Genomic DNA, 18,847 nt, shown 5'->3' on the forward strand with positions numbered 1-18,847 from the left:
ACTTTGAAATAAGTTTTATACAAAGAAAAAATATCGTGCATTTAATTTTATGTATTTCATTCATAATTATGTTTCATTTTTCATGTTTGTTTTTACTTTCGAATGATATAATTAATTATTACGTGAAAAAGAAAATCATAATAAATTGTTTCACTAACAGTGACAGGTTATAATTACGGTAAAGGCTTCGAAAATAATATTAATTAACACTCCATAACGTTGTTGATTTCCAATTAAAATCGAAATTAATTCATATTCCGCTGTTCACAAAACGAAAACAATATTCTATGGCACAATGGCCAATAAGGACGCTTCCACATATGTCTGTGGACGCTTCATTATAATAAAGTAAGATTTTCTATTATAGAGTTAACGAGAGGCTTCTGTAATTTATAATGTTGAACGATAGTTAAGACTTAAGACAGAAATCTGATACCAAGAACTGTTTTCATTTGCTGTTATCACGTGCGAATGGGTCGTGATAATTTTATTCATACGATGTCTATCGAACAAAAACAAGGTTTCATGTGCTTTCACTTAACTGCTGAGTGCACTTTCCCGTGTTTTGTATCGTAAAAAGGTTGATTTATTAAAATGTTGTAACAAATTTTAACGAAGGTTCGAGTGATCGGCTATCTTCGTTACGTTAAAAGTGTAGATAAGACGCACGACAGCTAATTTGATTATTGAAGGGTACCGCTGCTTTTATTATTTTTACAAGTGTTAATAAACTTTTCGTTCTCATGTTATCATAACGTGTATTGAATATTTTTTATGTTTTGTCTTAATAATCAAAATTCGTCGAAATAATACATCCATCAAACGAGTCAGTAATGACTTTTAAGTTAGTAAATTAATTGTAACTGGACTAAATAATATATTCTAAATACATATTGCATATTAGCATAACCAAATAGATGAAAATTGATAATGCCCAATTTAGAACAATTGTGTCCATCAAATGCCCAAGCGATTTTGAATCGATATTCTGTAACAAAATAATTCAAAACGTCTATCATAACGGCATAATTAAAAATATTCTGAAGTAATGGGAATATCTTCATTAAATTATGAAAGGAAATTCAATAAAGCTCTGATAGAGTCACGCACTTTGAAATAAGTTTTATACAAAGAAAAAATATCGTGCATTTAATTTTATGTATTTCATTCATAATTATGTTTCATTTTTCATGTTTGTTTTTACTTTCGAATGATATAATTAATTATTACGTGAAAAAGAAAATCATAATAAATTGTTTCACTAACAGTGACAGGTTATAATTACGGTAAAGGCTTCGAAAATAATATTAATTAACACTCCATAACGTTGTTGATTTCCAATTAAAATCGAAATTAATTCATATTCCGCTGTTCACAAAACGAAAACAATATTCTATGGCACAATGGCCAATAAGGACGCTTCCACATATGTCTGTGGACGCTTCATTATAATAAAGTAAGATTTTCTATTATAGAGTTAACGAGAGGCTTCTGTAATTTATAATGTTGAACGATAGTTAAGACTTAAGACAGAAATCTGCTCAAGGCGTAACGTTACTCCATAACCTTTACGACTCGACTTTACCGAGTAAAGCTATAAACATTTCTACATTTCAGCAATTTTAATAAGCATCACGGGAATTATTATGAAAACGTAACGTTATTTCATTGTATTTTTTGAATAGAGGAAGCATTCGCAGAATCTAACTTCTCAGTTGCAGTTATTGAATATTAAAATTAATTATTATTATTATTCATCGTTCGTTATCTTTCGCTAATTGTTTAGTCTCAGAATAGCTGATATTCATGGATTTATCCGATACTACGCTTAGGTATCTTCTTAACTTGACGCATTTTTATTCTTTTGTGGATTTAACAATTAAAATAATCCCTTTATAATATACAAAGGGCTTCTTAACAAGTATTTATGGATGTGGTTAGCCCGTAACTAGATATTGGTTGTAAGATGATATGTTTGACAAAGAAAGAAGACGACGTCCATATTAGATCTCGAGTTAAACTATAACATTTAGCTCAAGCTGCAGCTTTTTTTGTTGTGAGTAATATGTTATAAGGAAAGCATTGTATTTGAAGATAATGTGAATTGAAAACGTAAACGTTATATTTAGGCCTTAACATTTTAAGATAGCTTACCAATTTTTACTCACCCTCTGACGTCACAGTTAGCAAAATGCATATATTTATCACACATCTATTATGTTGATATATTTACGGCCTACTGAACTAAAATAACTCTCATATTAATAGAATGTAAATCCACATTCTACACAGGTACACACATTTCATCGGCTGCATACTGCAGGTATACTTCCTGATCCAGTACACACAAACATTGAAAAAAAAAACAATTCAATGTCTTCATTACAATGTTCAGCACTCGTTAAGGAACGAAAACGCGTGTAATATTTTATCATTATTCGTGGAAATGTTTTCGAGAACGCAACGAAACAGTGCTAGTAATCCGAGAATATCGCGTGACACGAAAGCAAATGTCACACGTTTTATTTCAATTATCTCGGTCCACATTTACACAAAAAAATGGAAGTTATTATATTCGTAACGATATTTCATTTGGTAATTTACGTCGAATTTCCTCGTGAAAATAAAGCGCTCATTTGCTTGTATAACGATGTGTATCTTGATACTTTGGCTTTATCAGAATGATTTATTTGTACGCAATTTATATTTTGTCAAGTCGCTATAGTTTTTGTCAGAATTATACGAAAATTTAGGTAAATAGATTATTTTAATACCGGAGAAGAGCAAACGACTTGCGACACGTGGAATTTGCAGCGTTGCAGAAATAATTGCAGGCGTGATGCCATGATGTATGTAATAAGTGCTATTATTATAAAAAGTATCATCAAGCCAATGCGTTTCTAGCCCATTATGTTCTTGAGCTACAAACGAAGATAGCAAATTGAATGTATGACACTAATCTGCCCTGATTAGGTATCACATATTATAATATAATATGACTTTCTAATTTATATTCTATGTAAATTAGGAACTCTTGTATGTATTACACTCACTACACTCTTTTATGCAATGCGAAGAATCAAAAAAGGTTTTACAAGCGAACATTATGGAACGCAGAAAACCAAGCAAACAAGTCGTAAATGAAATCCTCACCGCTGCAAACTTATAGCAAATTCAATTCTGAATTCGTGGAACCTAATATACGGAGACCTCATTTGAGTTCCCCTTCAAATAAGGTGGAGCTGCTCCGAGCCAATAATAAAGTCTGAACCACTCCACCTTCGATGGCTCTTCAACGGCTGAGTTGCGTCTGTGATGACGAAAAAGCGTATTATTCTTGTTTCGCACTAAGTTTAACTCGCATTGATGGAAAAATAACTATCCCTCCCTCTATTAACGCTCCCCAAAAATCAACCCTTCAGCTATGATCTCAAAATCCATAATCGAATCCATCGTTTCCAAGGTCGCTCCGCAATATTCAATTTAAGACAATTGGTACTTTTTGAAAGCCTAGAGCAAGTTTATGTTTCACATTTAATTCGGGATACCGGACATTTTATGTCAGAAACAAAAAGACAAAACCGCTCAAAGCTATCGCAAACAATTTAAGCGGTACATTTTTATTTGATTTGAAAATACGGTTGTATTTTTCGATTGAAGTATAAACTACGTTACAAACAATTTGAATTTTGTGGGCAAAAAAGCTTTTATAAGTTTAGTGCAGCCGACCTGTAAATAAAAGTTTCAGTCAACTTAATTCTATTCATCATTTTAAATTGTTGACTATATAAATATAATTATAACAACTGTAGAATTGAAATGAGATTAATTTATCAATAATATTTGTGTTGTTCTTCCACACATGCATAATAATCATGTCCTAAATTCTCCGAAACCATTGCTATTATACATACCATAGTTTATAGTTATTATTGCTTTCCCAAGCTGTTGTTCAGAGAATTTGTATACACACAGAGAATATACATATTATATTATCTGAATGTACTTTTGTAAAGCGATACACCTTTTGTTTTATAAAGCTACGTCCAAAAAATGCAAAAGAAGCCGCCCAAAATCCCCTTTGAATTGTATTCCAATACGCGGCGATCAACCCACAAAATGTAAGTATTTATTTAAATTATACCCACAGTACATTACACAAATTTAAGGTGTGCGTAGCTGTTACGAGCGATGAACACACCGATACGAACAAAATATTTCCTGGCGCTGTGTTTCAGTGCCCCTCAAAATAATGATCTACACGTCTTAACTATATTTTGATGAAAACGATAAGCCGTTATTAAGGTAGGCGATGTTAACAGGAAAAAAGTCATTTCATACACTCGTCTCATTGTTGATTTGATCACATATTTTGGGAATATATTTGTTTGAATATATTCTTTCTGTATTTGAGCGTTAAATTATGATTCTTTTAATTCGTTAAGAGTTTTATTTTTGTGGTATTTATTATTCTTACTCTCAAACAAATTCGTATAGTTTCTTTGTTAATTTGGGCTAGGTATAAGCTACTCTCCTAAGTATTTTAAAATGTACTCATACATTTCTTCTATACAAGCACATCTTTCTGTCCAAACACGGACTAGTTAAATAAAAAAGCTTGGCTTCTCCACCATATTTTACTTAAATATATTCGTTTAGCCCCTGGCATTAGGGGAAATGATTAATGAAGCGTTTCTTAGGTGCCTGATGGCGTCTGCCCCTGATTCGTGCATAAATAAACAAGATTTAAAATTATAACTGGATTATGGGCACGTCGGTAAGAAAATATTCCCCTTTTTATAAGAAAGACTGATGATACACGGATCGACTATATTAGATACGCATTTAAATAGATATTAATTATGGTGGTCGTCGGTTTTATTGTTTTAATGTTTGTTGATAATAATTAGAGAGAGAATTGCATGTTTGAAAGGTGTAAAGCGGAATTGTAATTTTAAAAGTGCATAGTGATAATAATCTACTTACTATTTCAATTGAAGTAATGAAACGTTTATAATACCAACATAAAAACGTTAATTGCTACAAAAATTGAAATTCTTACATTTAATTAAAATAACACTCCGCTATCGCTTCGTCGATATCGTTTACGTTAAAAACTAACATACTTAAATATAAATGGCGAAATCGCAATTGACCAGTTTAAAATATGGGTATGCAACCGCGTTTATCTGCTGTGCCTTATTAGGGCTGAACGATCCGAGATCGATGGGGACTAAGTGTGATACCTCTTTTGTTTTTATGGGAGCCTGGTACGTCGTAAATGAGACGAGATTTGCTTGCTTTCTATTTCGAATTGGATAAAAAAGCTTTCATTTTCGAGAATGTTAATTAAAAAAATAAAAAATGTCGTGATCTTTTTAAAAAAAATTATGTTTGTTTAAATTTTATACAGTTGTGAACACTGGTAGAAAACTACGTCTTCAGTATCGTTCGTAGGAGGAATCTCTACTTATTATTAGTTTTATATACCTAAGCATAAATTAGTCAATTTTGTAATGCTTTGTATAAGCGTTTGTTTATTTCCTATCTTTCTTTCAAGGACTTGGGAGTTGGGGCGGTAAAGTAAACAATATTATGTTGTTATTTACGTATATGTATATTTACGGAAAATTCTTAACGTACCTACCAAAATATAAACGTATCTATCCTACACATAGATATAAAATATATTGATCCTCTATTGTGGCAACAAATAAAAATATATAGTATTTTGCATATCACAGACTTAACTCTAATGTTGCTTACATAATTCAGCATCGCGTGCATTGTAAGCATATTCGTAAGCATTTGTTACCCAAATGCTTTCCTCGGCGGTTGTCAGTTGGCAAATTGAATACGATTTATCATGCGATACGCAGAGGGTTCAATGTTCTGATATATTTTATATATTTTTCACAAAATAATATAGTTTACCTTATCCTTTATAATCATGCCCATTTTTCGTTGGGCGTATTGTAACGTGATGAATGGTTGAGGATTCAAATATATTATGGACGTAATATGGGGATTGTATGCTCATTATAAAAATAGAAAAATGAAGAGAAATTAATAAATGTGAGTATGCAACATCTTTATTTGTACGATAAAGAAGAATTTACATGTAATTTGTCTGATCGCTTACAAGTGAGATAAAATTCAATAAATAAGTAAGTACCAATAGATATTGATATATTTACAATATACAGTTCCGCTACAAATGAAAAAGCATCCAGAAACTTTTTCCATAAATATTTTCGTACATTAATACACTTATTGTACTTTAAATTCCAAACTTTTAATGTTGTAAGTAGATTGTATGTAACGAAATTTCAGAAGTTGCCATTATACTCACAAAAGATGTTTACTTAAGAACTCAATTGTAGCATATCATGATATTATAAAGTCGTGAAGATGTCGAAAATAGCAACGTATTATTACAGCTAACAATGTTATTGTAGAAACAGTACATATCCGGGAACACGCTCATACAGATATCATCAAAAAATCCTAGTGCTGTAAACTCGCAATATCTCAAACGAAATACCGCACTTTATGTTGCTTCCTACAAAATGAAACTCCACTGAATGTCTGTTGAAATTAAGCTTAAGTATTTCTCTCCAAGAAAAATATCAAACATACTTTTCCCTTTCTTCTCTTGTACACCGTGATTTAGTTAAATGGAACGTCTTTAAATTCACAATTGTGTTTTTGTGAACACTTGAATGTGCACAAGCACAACATTTTTGAAGAAACGTTTACTTATAACACGAAATTAATATTGTGAAAACGTATATATAATAGTTAAAGACAGTAGGTAAACTACACGAATTAATTCAAATCACATTACCAATCCACTCTGAAAAAGTAATTTAAATATGAACAATTTTCACACCCCAAAGCAAGTGACATGTCAATAGATTTCAAATCAAATATCGATGTATCGTTTAATCGTCTAGAAGTGTTTTATGTAATAGTTGCGTCCACAATAAGAAGTCATTAGACTCTAGGGAGCAATTTAATGGACCATTAAACGAACCTATAAATTTAACTTAATCATGACTAATTGAAGTAGCACAAAGGGTACACACATATCGGCTTTAGTTTAAAAGCATCCGGGTGGTCTCATACACCAAAACTTGCCTTTTAGTTAGATAATAACGCACGCGAAAGGCGCCATACATAAAAATGTAGATACGACAAGAATTTATAGATTAAAACGAATTAGAGTCTGTCGTCAGGAACATAAAACATGAATTTTAATGGTTACTCCGAAGCAGTGGCCATTATAATAAAATCACGTAAACGCAGACCAATAGGATCACCAATCAAGGTACTTCCACAAAAGGATCACCATTTAAAACCCTTAATTAAAGTTATCCGAGTCGGATCTAAGCCGAAATCCGTGTAACGTAATCGATTTAGAAACGAGAAGCCGCGAAGGACAAAGTGCGGTCACAAATTAACATATAAATTTAGTATTATTTTAATTTAAAATGCATTTTGAAAGTTTATTTACATATATATGAGGGTCCATTACCGTTTCTTTGTCGCGGTCGGCAAATATAGCAGTTCAGTGAGTTTACGCATTACGCTTTGAGTGAGGGGACGGACGTGCTGTCATGAAACACTTCATAAACACGAAACTCGTGCGTATGGCCACTTAATAAAATTAAGTAATTCGTCAAGTGCACTGCGCCCTTATTGATACAAGGAGGGGGAGTAAATCGTCTTGAAAAAATGTTTCATTTTCATCCACCTTCTGCTTCTTTATAATAAACATTTATTTAATCAACCGAAACCTCCGTAAGCGTTTGTTATTGTGGAACGACTAACAGAGACAACTTATGACCTGTTTTTAATCTATTTCTAACAAAAATCAAAATAACTAACAGCGTTAAATCTTATAATACTAACCGTCTTAAATGTGTTTCACATTTACATTTACATCAAAGCTTGACTTTAATTGATTGCGGCAACGATTGGAGCGTGGTGTTAAATCAATCAGTGAGTGATCTCGCGATACGATTTTAGGGGGAAATGCAAGCTAATATTTGTTCTTGTTGCGCTAATAGCTCGTAAATATTTCAGCGCTAGCGGACACATGCGCTTGAGACAAATGGCCGTTTATAAAATATACGTGCGCCGTCACTTTGAACCTTTTGAACCTTTGAACCTTTGAACCCATTCGTTACGTTTCCGACGACTGAAATAACAATACAGCACCATTATTGAGTTGGGTTTTAAAACTCAAACGGAAACCAAAGCTGTCAATTACACACACGACGCACGAATGCCGACCTTAAAACGCCTAGCGTAGAATTTAATTTTGAGTACGTGCCAGAGTTTTGGTAATTTAGTCATGAACACTTTGACGTGTCAAAAGTTCAAGTTTAAACATTCGAATTATTTGAAGTTATGATTTGAGTGCTTTTCCGAAATTTCTCGTTAGCAATTAATTTGTCAATTACAATAATTAATCTCTCTAGAGGCTAAGGTATAGGTTAAAGTATTACGTGTTTTTATAAGGTCAACGTCCGCGTTGGTAACGTTAAAATCGAAATTTCGTACAACAAATAAAAATGCTTCAATGAAACAAAGTAAAACAAGTTAAAATCCTTTTTTATCAACATTTTGAACAGGTTTAAAAATGTAAGCGTAAACGGAATAAAAAGCAGTTCTATTTATTTATTTGTTTCTAGTTGCCATACAATATTTGATGAATGAAAAACAAACATGAGAATTGACAATGTAAAGCGAAATGATTCAAAGCACATTTAGCGGGCTATAAGAAAAGTTGTGGTGGTTCGAGGGATTTATTTGTCAACTTTGCTCAGATAAAACTTCGTTTGACATTTGATTGTGAGCTCGCCGTACTTTGGCTGGAGATAACTTTTGAGAACCACCTCTTTCAGCTCAAAATTAATATCTCTTGAAAACGCTGGCATTCAGAACGTTTAAGCACTATAAAGTCGCATGATAATATAAGAAGGAATTCCGCAATGCATATTTTGTTACATTACACTAAAATCTCTTTTGCAACAAAATTATAAATAACTTAATAGGTAACTATAAAAATACAGACGATAAAGTATTTTTGTAACCAGGTTATTATGATTGAAAAATAACAATTTTATTGAGTGGCGTGTTCAAAACATCAGTCTATGTGTGAAACTCAACATAAAATATATCGAGGGCATAAACCGAGAGAGTTATAAAACTATCAACACTTGGTGAATAAAATATGTCGGAATACATTTTAATTTAAACGCAGATTAATATCGTTAAAGAAAAAATGATATTAACAAAGACCACCCTAGTTTCTGAACGATATTTCACAGATGCTTAACGTCGCATTTACATGGGAGATGGGGAATAATTTCAAAGGGACGCAGCAAAGGATCGGAAGTTGACAAATCTTTCGCGTTATTTCTGTACTAATTAGAAGCAAACGTGGGTGTCGTCTGACACTCGGAGACATCGAGAGGCGGGTTCAGATAAATCTATTGTGGAATGTTTGGAATACCTTGCGTGATATTGGAATGCGCCCGAAAAATAAACCGTTATCGGAAGTGACAGAACATATTGAGATCCGCTCTGGGGTGACGTGAGACAAAGTTGAATGTGACAATTATATTATGTGTGTCAATCTTTTGTACTTACATGTGTATTTGAAGTTACGCTTGAATTCAAATCGGGTGTTTCATTAATACTGGAGCACGGGGACTGGAGTAATGTAAAGATTTTATACATTTTTTGTTGAATAAAATATTCCTACTTATAAATCATTACGTACGTATTTTTTAAAGAATTCATTTGAATATATTTTAAAATATTCAGCAATTTTTGCACGTCTCTATTTGTGGACTTTATTATTACAAAGTAGATAATTAATGTGAATATGACAGATTTAATATATTTATAGATAAGAATAGATTAATGTTCAATGTTCATGTTATATCGTTATAATATTTTAATAAAATAAATGAAAACCTTACATTAATAATAATGAGTTAAAATAAGTGGAAAAGTTTGCTATAATAAAGTAATTACACTGTGTCTTTATACTGATTACAATTAAATTTCTTTTTGGAGTTTTATTAATATATTATTAATATATACATTGAGTCAAGGAATTAATTATTCTGGTATATGTGTATGAATCCCGTTATATTCGCAATTACATTGGGCTTAGTCTTTGACCTCGCTTTTGATTAAATTAGCATCAAAAAGAGATGAAACTAATTTGACAACACACAAAAATTCTCATGAATTTAATTTAAATAAAAATACTATAAAAGGTTATAAATAGTGTCATAGATTTATATGTGTTATTATGTTTTTTTTAATGACCATAAAACTTTGATTTATTTATAAATAAATAAGGGATTTATAGTATTTTAATAACGATAAATAAAATAAAGACCTTTTCATTTATCTGTGTCTTGATATGGAGTAAACATTTCACCAACAACTATTGCCGCTTTACCTGTAACAAAAAGAAAAATTCAATTAATTATCAGCTTATTTTCACAACTATTTTAAAAGATCAATGGACACTGGCACGCCGACAAATACGCGATTAAAAAAGAAAAGATTCCAAATTAAAAATGAAATAAAAATATTCCATTTTTAAAAATAGCATAACAAGCTATCCATGCTTCCATCAATTCAGCTTAACGCATCTACTTTCATACATTCCCGTAATCCTTAAAGAGATTATAAGGATATCTGATTACGGACTCTGTTGCGTCTAATGAGAACGCGCCCTTAATTGGATTTAATACTAGACGTATATAGTAAGGCACATGCATACCGGATAAATAACATAGTGATAGCAATATGCATTTAACAATTTTGTTCCTTATCTGTATAGCGTAATATAGTGGTTGTTTCAATTTTTCGCAATAGATTTACAGTTAAAAACTCGCGTTTTTTTTGTAATTAATTTTCATTTTTTATTGTCAAAGTAAAATACGTGTAAGTAGAAATTTGCTTATTGCTATTTAATGTCAAAAACCAAATAATTTCAATAAATACCAAGTATCTCTACTGATAATATCGTTTTTTTTTTTTAATTTAAGTTACTTAAATCGATCCTTGCCTCAATGTTATTCATTACAATATTTTTAATTTACTTCTGTATGATGGACTGCAAGCAAAACAAAAAAACATCACGCAGCTTTTTTGGTATAAATCATTGTAACTAAACGATACTATATTATTCATTAAAATTACCGTTTATAAATAAAACAATACAACAAGGGGGATTTTGTGTACACAATCTCAAGTCGTGTTTTCTTGAGAATGAATAATATTAAATGTTAAACGTGTACAGGTAAATAAATTTACATCTCCTTCGCTTAACCGAGACGATAGGGGTTTGCATACGTAATTAAATGTTTTTAAAACAAAGTATTCAAATGTAAAGAAAATGCTAATATTGCCCTAAAATTTATTACTCTGTTTCGGATACACGGATGGATTTATGTTTATGATATCTACGCGGTACGAATGACCGGCTGAAGACAATGATTATATATTTATAATAAGTCAGTCTTTTGCATTCAAATATTGCGTAGTATTTCTATTCTGATAACTTTTCAGTATCGTGGCTTTTTATCTACATAAAAAATACTTTATAGTGTAGTATTCTTAAAGTAAAGTACTTAACTAGTTAGTTTAGGGAAACTTGAAAGAAGCGTTTGTTTATGTTATCTTTTATTCTATAACATTTATCGATAGATATCTTTTTAAAACATTTCCAATATTAATAAAAAGGTAAAAATATATCAGACGTTTCGTACTTACAAATAGCTAATATGTAATAGATTTAATCAAAAGGATTACAGTATATAGGTAATACAAGACTGTGCTCTGTTTCAGTACACCCATAATAGCAACAGGGAGCTTATTAGACGGCTATTAAACTCCGTATCAACGAAAGCATAGCTCAGATAATTATCTACCAGACAATAATTGAACGTCCCGGGCTCATATCAAATTTATTGTGAAAATATCCCATGGCAAAATGAATTTTACCGGCGATAATTAAAAAGCTATTATTGTGTGTAATCAAAACAGTCTGGAGCGTTTACGGTCTTCAATATACGGGAATTCAACAAATTGATTATGTAATATTAAACATTTTTCTCGGTATCGCGAAAATATGAACGGCTCTCGGAAATTAATATTTGACTGTATCGTTTACGGGTATTCGGGGATAAATTGTGTAATACGGAGTTATCTAACGATGTGATTTTAGCTGAAAGTGAAATTTGGAAAGCGGTTTATTTGTACGTTTAGTTCGCACCTTATAATGTTACGGAGAGTGTTTGCTGAATAATAGTGATGATTTCTATAAATAGACGGAGTTTATTTTGTACAGATAAATTAATTTTAACCAATTCTTCTTTTTCATATGCCTACTTACAACATCTTAGAAAATATGAATAATCAGTATCTACTATGTAATGATAGAATTTAATATGCTGAGAAACCCAACTACCTAAAACCTTTCGGCACATAAATAACTAGTTAGGTATGTAACAAAATTGATTTAAATTTTATAAGAACACAGGCAGGTTATAACTTATAAGAGTAAGAATAACCAAATATTTGTTGTATTTTATATTGACCGTCTAATCTGACTTAAGTACGGTCTAGCCGTTATTAATACGAATATTATGAACAAAACTAGTGGAGTAATACAATCCACTTTATTTTCTAATCATGTAACCCGTGCCTAAGCATCGAGGTCAAACACTCGAGTGGTCTTACAAAAGTTTTCTTGACTTTTGTAATTTTCCCAGCTTATAATATTAGGTTAGAAGTAGGCATCAAAGTATCTAGATTGGTTTCTATCCCCATTGACCTCCAGTCAAGTGTTTTTGCTTCAGTTAATATTTCATTAATTATATTTGAGCGCAAAAGTTTTCGTATTACTTATCAGAAGTAGGTAGTGGAAGGTTTTGTGTTTATTTGTACGGGTAGATTTATTTGCTAACATAATATAAATATTATTCACAAATAGGTAAGTACAATAAATGTTTTCACAAACTACTTAAAAACGTAATTTTACAATGTAAGAGGCAGCTTTATTCGAGAGAGCAGTTTTAGGCAAATTCGTAACTAAAACTCTGCACCTACTTTAGAAAGCAATAGTAACCAAACTCTTTATAACAATAATTGTCAAACCTAAGAACAAACTATCTAGTTCTTATTAATTCAGTGGGCAGTGAGCAATCCGTTTAGCCGTGTAATTGCTAATTAAGTAAGTGTATGCTCCGTAGGAATTAGCCGCTCAATTAGAATCGCATTACTTGGAACAATTTACCGCTAACCGGTCGAGAGGCGCCCGATACGTTTGGAATAACAAAATGGCTGAACTTCCAAATTTGCAGATATGAGCACATTTAGAGCACGATGGTTTGTTCATTATTCGGATATGGTTCGAAAAATTTGGGTTCACGTAAAAATATAATAAAATTGTAATGCGTAAGCTTCACTTTTACTGTTGTAATTAGTTAATTACTGCTTATTTTCTATGTAAGATAACATAATAGAAATATTTCTGAGTTTGTGTTCTTTAGTTATTGAATAAATATAGACTAAATTTTTACATTAAGGAAAAGACGTACCTGCTTACATATTAACACCAATTTCATTGTTACTTTAGAACATTAAATGTTGCATTTAACAAAATCTAACAACAAATAAATCTTACATAACAAAATGAACATCAGTAGATACCCAAACTATCAAATAACAGTAATTTTGTTACAAGAAACCGTTTATCGCTTACATAGTTCTATGGTACAATCAGTGGAACGTATTGGTGAACATCATCCCGTAAATCGTGATCGGACCACCCACCGGCGCTGTGAGAAGGCAAATAAAATAAAACAACGATAAATAACAGTGATCACGCATAATTGATCACAAATTAAAACTCGACTCGTTTAAAACGAACGCCGTCGCCGAAAGCAAAATTAGTGTCTGTGTCCATTCGCGGGCCGCGCACACACACACACATACCAATACGTGCTATACTCTCACACATACACATATAATATACAAATACACACACTAATCAACGCTGGTACACATATAAATAATAGCGCTGTCCCACGAGTTTTAAATCTCGAAGGTGTCGTGCATTATTTGCGTAATCTGATTTAAAATGCTTCTTAGAAATTTAATTCGTTATAATGTGACAAAACATTATTTATGTGTTTGAGGTCTTTAAATCATTAATATTATATCGAAATATTCTTGTGGTAAGCTGCTGATTAAATGATTTGATTAATGAAAAATGTTGTCGAAATTAGCCGTTTTATTAATAAAATTGTGCTTTTTCTCTCTCTTACTTTGCTCTTAAAGTATTCTTAAACCGCCATGAAATAATTTTATAACCTTTCTATACCCTACCCTGTTAATAATGCAACACTACAATTAATCAAATTTTTATTACACGTAAAAAAAGAACGTACGGAACTCTAAAATTAATATCGTTCACATGTTGAACATCCGCCGAGATTCTTCAAACAATGATCTTTGTTCCAACACTTGCGTGACAATAAATTTATTTTATGACAAACTGTTCAGAGAGGAAACTATATTATATCGGCTGTAATTATTCTGACGTATAACAAAACGATTGTTGTGTTGTATGATTTATGATACATTTATTAAGTTCTTAACAATGCCAGTTGTTGGAAGCTAGTGACGCTAATTAAACTTACATTGTTTTGATAGGCGCTTCTATCTATGCTTTTTTTTTCAATTTTTGTAAATAAACATTAAGAATACAAATACGAAATAAAAAAAACACATTGTAAAATTACATTCCTCTATAAATTAACAGATTTAATCCGTTCAGAATGATCTAGCCTACACCTAAAATCTAATAAAGAAATATTCTCTATAACAATTAACATACATATAGAATTCAAAACGATCATTAGGAGAAATAAATAATAATTATCCACCTACTTTGTTTCACGCGCTGCATACTAATCAATACCACACAAGAAGTCAAAGCACTTAACAAACGATAAATTAATGAGATCTTCCAATAATAAAGCACAATGCGTATAATATGACAAATAGAATTAATTCTTGCTCAATTGCAAGTGCATTCAGTCAATCACTTCGCCCACGACCGTATTCAATAGGCGTGATTCTGAATCGAGAATGTCTCGCTTCAATACATTAAAATTCATTGAAAACTTGTCTAATATGGTAGTACGTGAGGCGATTACTTGCGCGTCGCTTCGATGGAATACGAAAATCTCCTCAGACTTGTAGATGGGGTTACATGACATACCCGCCATTTTCACATATTAGAAAACTTCGACGGTAGTTTTATTGCGTAATCTTAGATGAATATAAAAAAAGTGTATAAGACATAAGTAATGAAATAAAACCCTCAACAACATACATTATTGTTACATTTGACATAAAAATATTTTTTTTTTCTAAAAACGAACACAGCTGGATATAAGATATATCTACATTTCATCTTATATGTATGAATTAACATTTAATATGGTAGTTAGTCAAAAGCTGACCAACAACTCTTGTTAAGTTCGTAGTCATTTTAAATAAACACGATATTTCATTTTTATGTCGCACCCGTTGACATTCCACACTGCTTTGTGCATAAGATACGATGCTTACAGCTTTTTACATTCAAAGGATTTCTAGGTTCCCTTTATTCGAGCGCCCCTATACAATGGGATCAAACTCTTCAAGACTAGTAGTTTCTGGGACAAGGTGCTTCCTTTTTAAATTTGCAAAATGCAGCTTTTATTGCATTGATAATGTTAACTCCACTTGTACAATAATGCCTCAGAGCGATCATGTCAGTTCATTTAAACATTTTAAAATTAACAAATAAAAAAGATTCTTATACTAAACTAGCTGTACCCCGCGGTTTCACCCGCATAGCTCCGCTCCTGATGGTCTTAGCGTGATGATATATAGCCTATAGCCTACCTCTATAAATGGGCTATCTAACACAGAAAGAAATTACAAACAAACTCTTCAGCTTTATAATATTAGTATAGATTATTAATGCGTTCAAATGTACAGTCCCCTCATTCATGTTCTCGATTTTCACATATTTCTTTAATATATCACAGTATGTTTACTATAAATGAACTTAAAATTTCGCCCGACACCTTTGTTATGAGTTTATGACACATTAATTGTAAACACGTTATTTGAAAGAAAATCTTTCCCACGTTATAAATTCTTATAAACATCCAATACATTGGATAAACAACAGGTATTAGCCCAAAAAACACACAACATTAAATTAAATGGTTTTATACTTATCAATTTTAATCTCACTATCAAGATAAAAATACCAAAGCACATACAATCTTGCGATACTAAAATATTTATCAAAGAATCACAACACATTAAGCAGACACATAAAATATATAAGTACCTACCGCTTTTTTGTTTGTAAGTCCGACACTAACATAATCACTATCAAAACTACAAATCAGAATTGTTGCACAGATAAAGAAAAAAAAACATAAGCCGACGTTCCGTGTCACGTATTTCGTAAAATATGATTTGTTATTTATTTCCTCATTATAATATTGTATAGAGGTTGGAAATAAGAAAATTCCTCACTATAAAATTGCGCATAAATTTATGTTCAAAATATTTAAAAGCGTGACTTGCTGCACTTGCCACAGGTTACGTTACATTCCTCTCCAATAAATTCAGAATTTTTATATGCTTAAGAAGCACACGGCTTAGTTAAAATACCTCACTCTATTCAGTTGCGTTTTATCACGCCATGGCGATCTCTGTGAATACTATTTTGTTATTTTTGCAGAAGTAATGCAGATGAGGAAAGAAATATTACGAGCTTGGCCATTAAGGCGATATTTATAGCTTGAACACTGCCTTCCTAGATTGTGTTGATATTATTTATGATGAATCTAATATTTTTATTTACCTTGAAAGTTCAATTTAAAAATGAAACTCGTTTATTTAAAATTAATTTTAAACGACAAAAAAGGCTTGTAATAAAACCTTTTGTGTTTTCTTCGGTGCTGGCCACCGACACAGTTCAAATTAGGAACAATAAGAATGTGATGCAACAATGAGAATCTATTATCGAGAACAACTGTTCGATTTTCAAATAGAAAGCGGGAAATTTCGTAAACAAAATAATTCTGGCGCACATAATTTTGAACAACGTAGAAACAAATCGTTCTTTTTACCCATAAAAAGTATGAAGGGAGCAAAAACGGTATTAAGTGAATTTATGGTGATTATTCTACCAGATGACAGCGATGGATGTATGAGGTCTTGTCGTAGCTTCATCAACACAACCATTGTCCGTCCATCAAGAACAGTTTTTATGGGGACTAAAATAGTAGGATATGACAAGATTACGATTAAAAAGTGGCATAAAAACAATTCAGCTTGTTAGTTTGAGTGAAACGATTTCCACACACTACGGCACGAGCACGACTATATACCTACAAGTGAGTACAATTTCATTTTAAAACATTTTTTATGTGATGCTCTCATGTCATATATTTTAAAGACATATAAGGTAAAACATCAAAAGAGTAAATAATATATAATTTTGGTGCAACATTTACTTTAAGTGACAAAAAAAGAATATTTAATTATTTAAGTTTTCACAAAGCAAGAATAGTTTTTCAGGAAACTAGGCGCGGTAGTTAGTTTAATACGCACGACGTCAAAGGAATTTTTTTTTGATGTCAAGTAAGTACTCTTGCCAAGACTAACCTATTGGTACTATTTATTGTACGCTAACGTTAAATTGCGCTTATCTTTTAGCTATTTCTATGTATATTAATGTCGCTATACCGACGCAAAATGCTTACATATTTGATAATTTTGTAACTAAAGATGTTCGATAGAACAAATACATGATATTATAGAATCAAAGATCATAGTATACAGTCAAAAAATAAATAAACAATTTAGTCCTTTATATTTTAATTTACTATAATTTTGCATTCCTCTCAAATTATTGACAAAAGAGTGAGACTAAAACATACATTACTTATAATAACGAACATTAAAATTTATAGCGTGGGTGTAATAGTGTTAATACACATAAACAACGGAATTATGTTAACCAGAGCATTCATATTTTAGACTAACGTGTTGGAGGTTAATAAAATAACATTTAATTCGCTTTTCACATTGTTTTCTCTTTTGCTGAATCAAATTTGCAACTATTGGCGGCGGCACTAGGCCAAGCGGTTACATTGGAACGGTGCCATGCCGCCGTCCTGCGGGTTGGCGGAATTCTTTGCTCTTATTGCCGAGTAAGTGAGAAACATCGCATAATTGTCGAACAACCGACTTAAATAGCTATCGCCTTATCTCACTGAATTAATTTTATATGTGTACGGGGAACATCTAAAATTCGCAGCGCGTTGTTAATTTTAAGACGTAGGATTCTGTGTAGCTAAGTATGAGTAGATACTCGTACTAATAGCTTTAGGCGAAATGTGTCGAAGGTAAATTAATAATATAATATATATAATATATATTTATATTAATAATAATTGTGAATAATATTCATTGTAATAATTTATATTGTACTTGACTACGTACATGATAATAACATTAATTGTTGTTTGAAACATTGGTAATTTCATTTTTAATTTAATTTTTTTTTTAAGAAAATGTTGATGAAAGATATACCTACCTTAATACCAATTATGTGGAGGTTTAGTATAACATAATATATTCTGGATCCACATAAAATGAACGATCAACTGAGCAATAAAAAAATTAATAACTCCAACTTCCTCCACGGAATAATTTCACATTAAATCGT

Source organism: Colias eurytheme, chromosome 13 (assembly GCF_061535395.1).
Source record: "Colias eurytheme isolate Ceu_HAF_F1 chromosome 13, ilColEury1 Martin Lab GWU primary, whole genome shotgun sequence".
Lineage (NCBI taxonomy): Eukaryota > Metazoa > Arthropoda > Insecta > Lepidoptera > Pieridae > Colias > Colias eurytheme.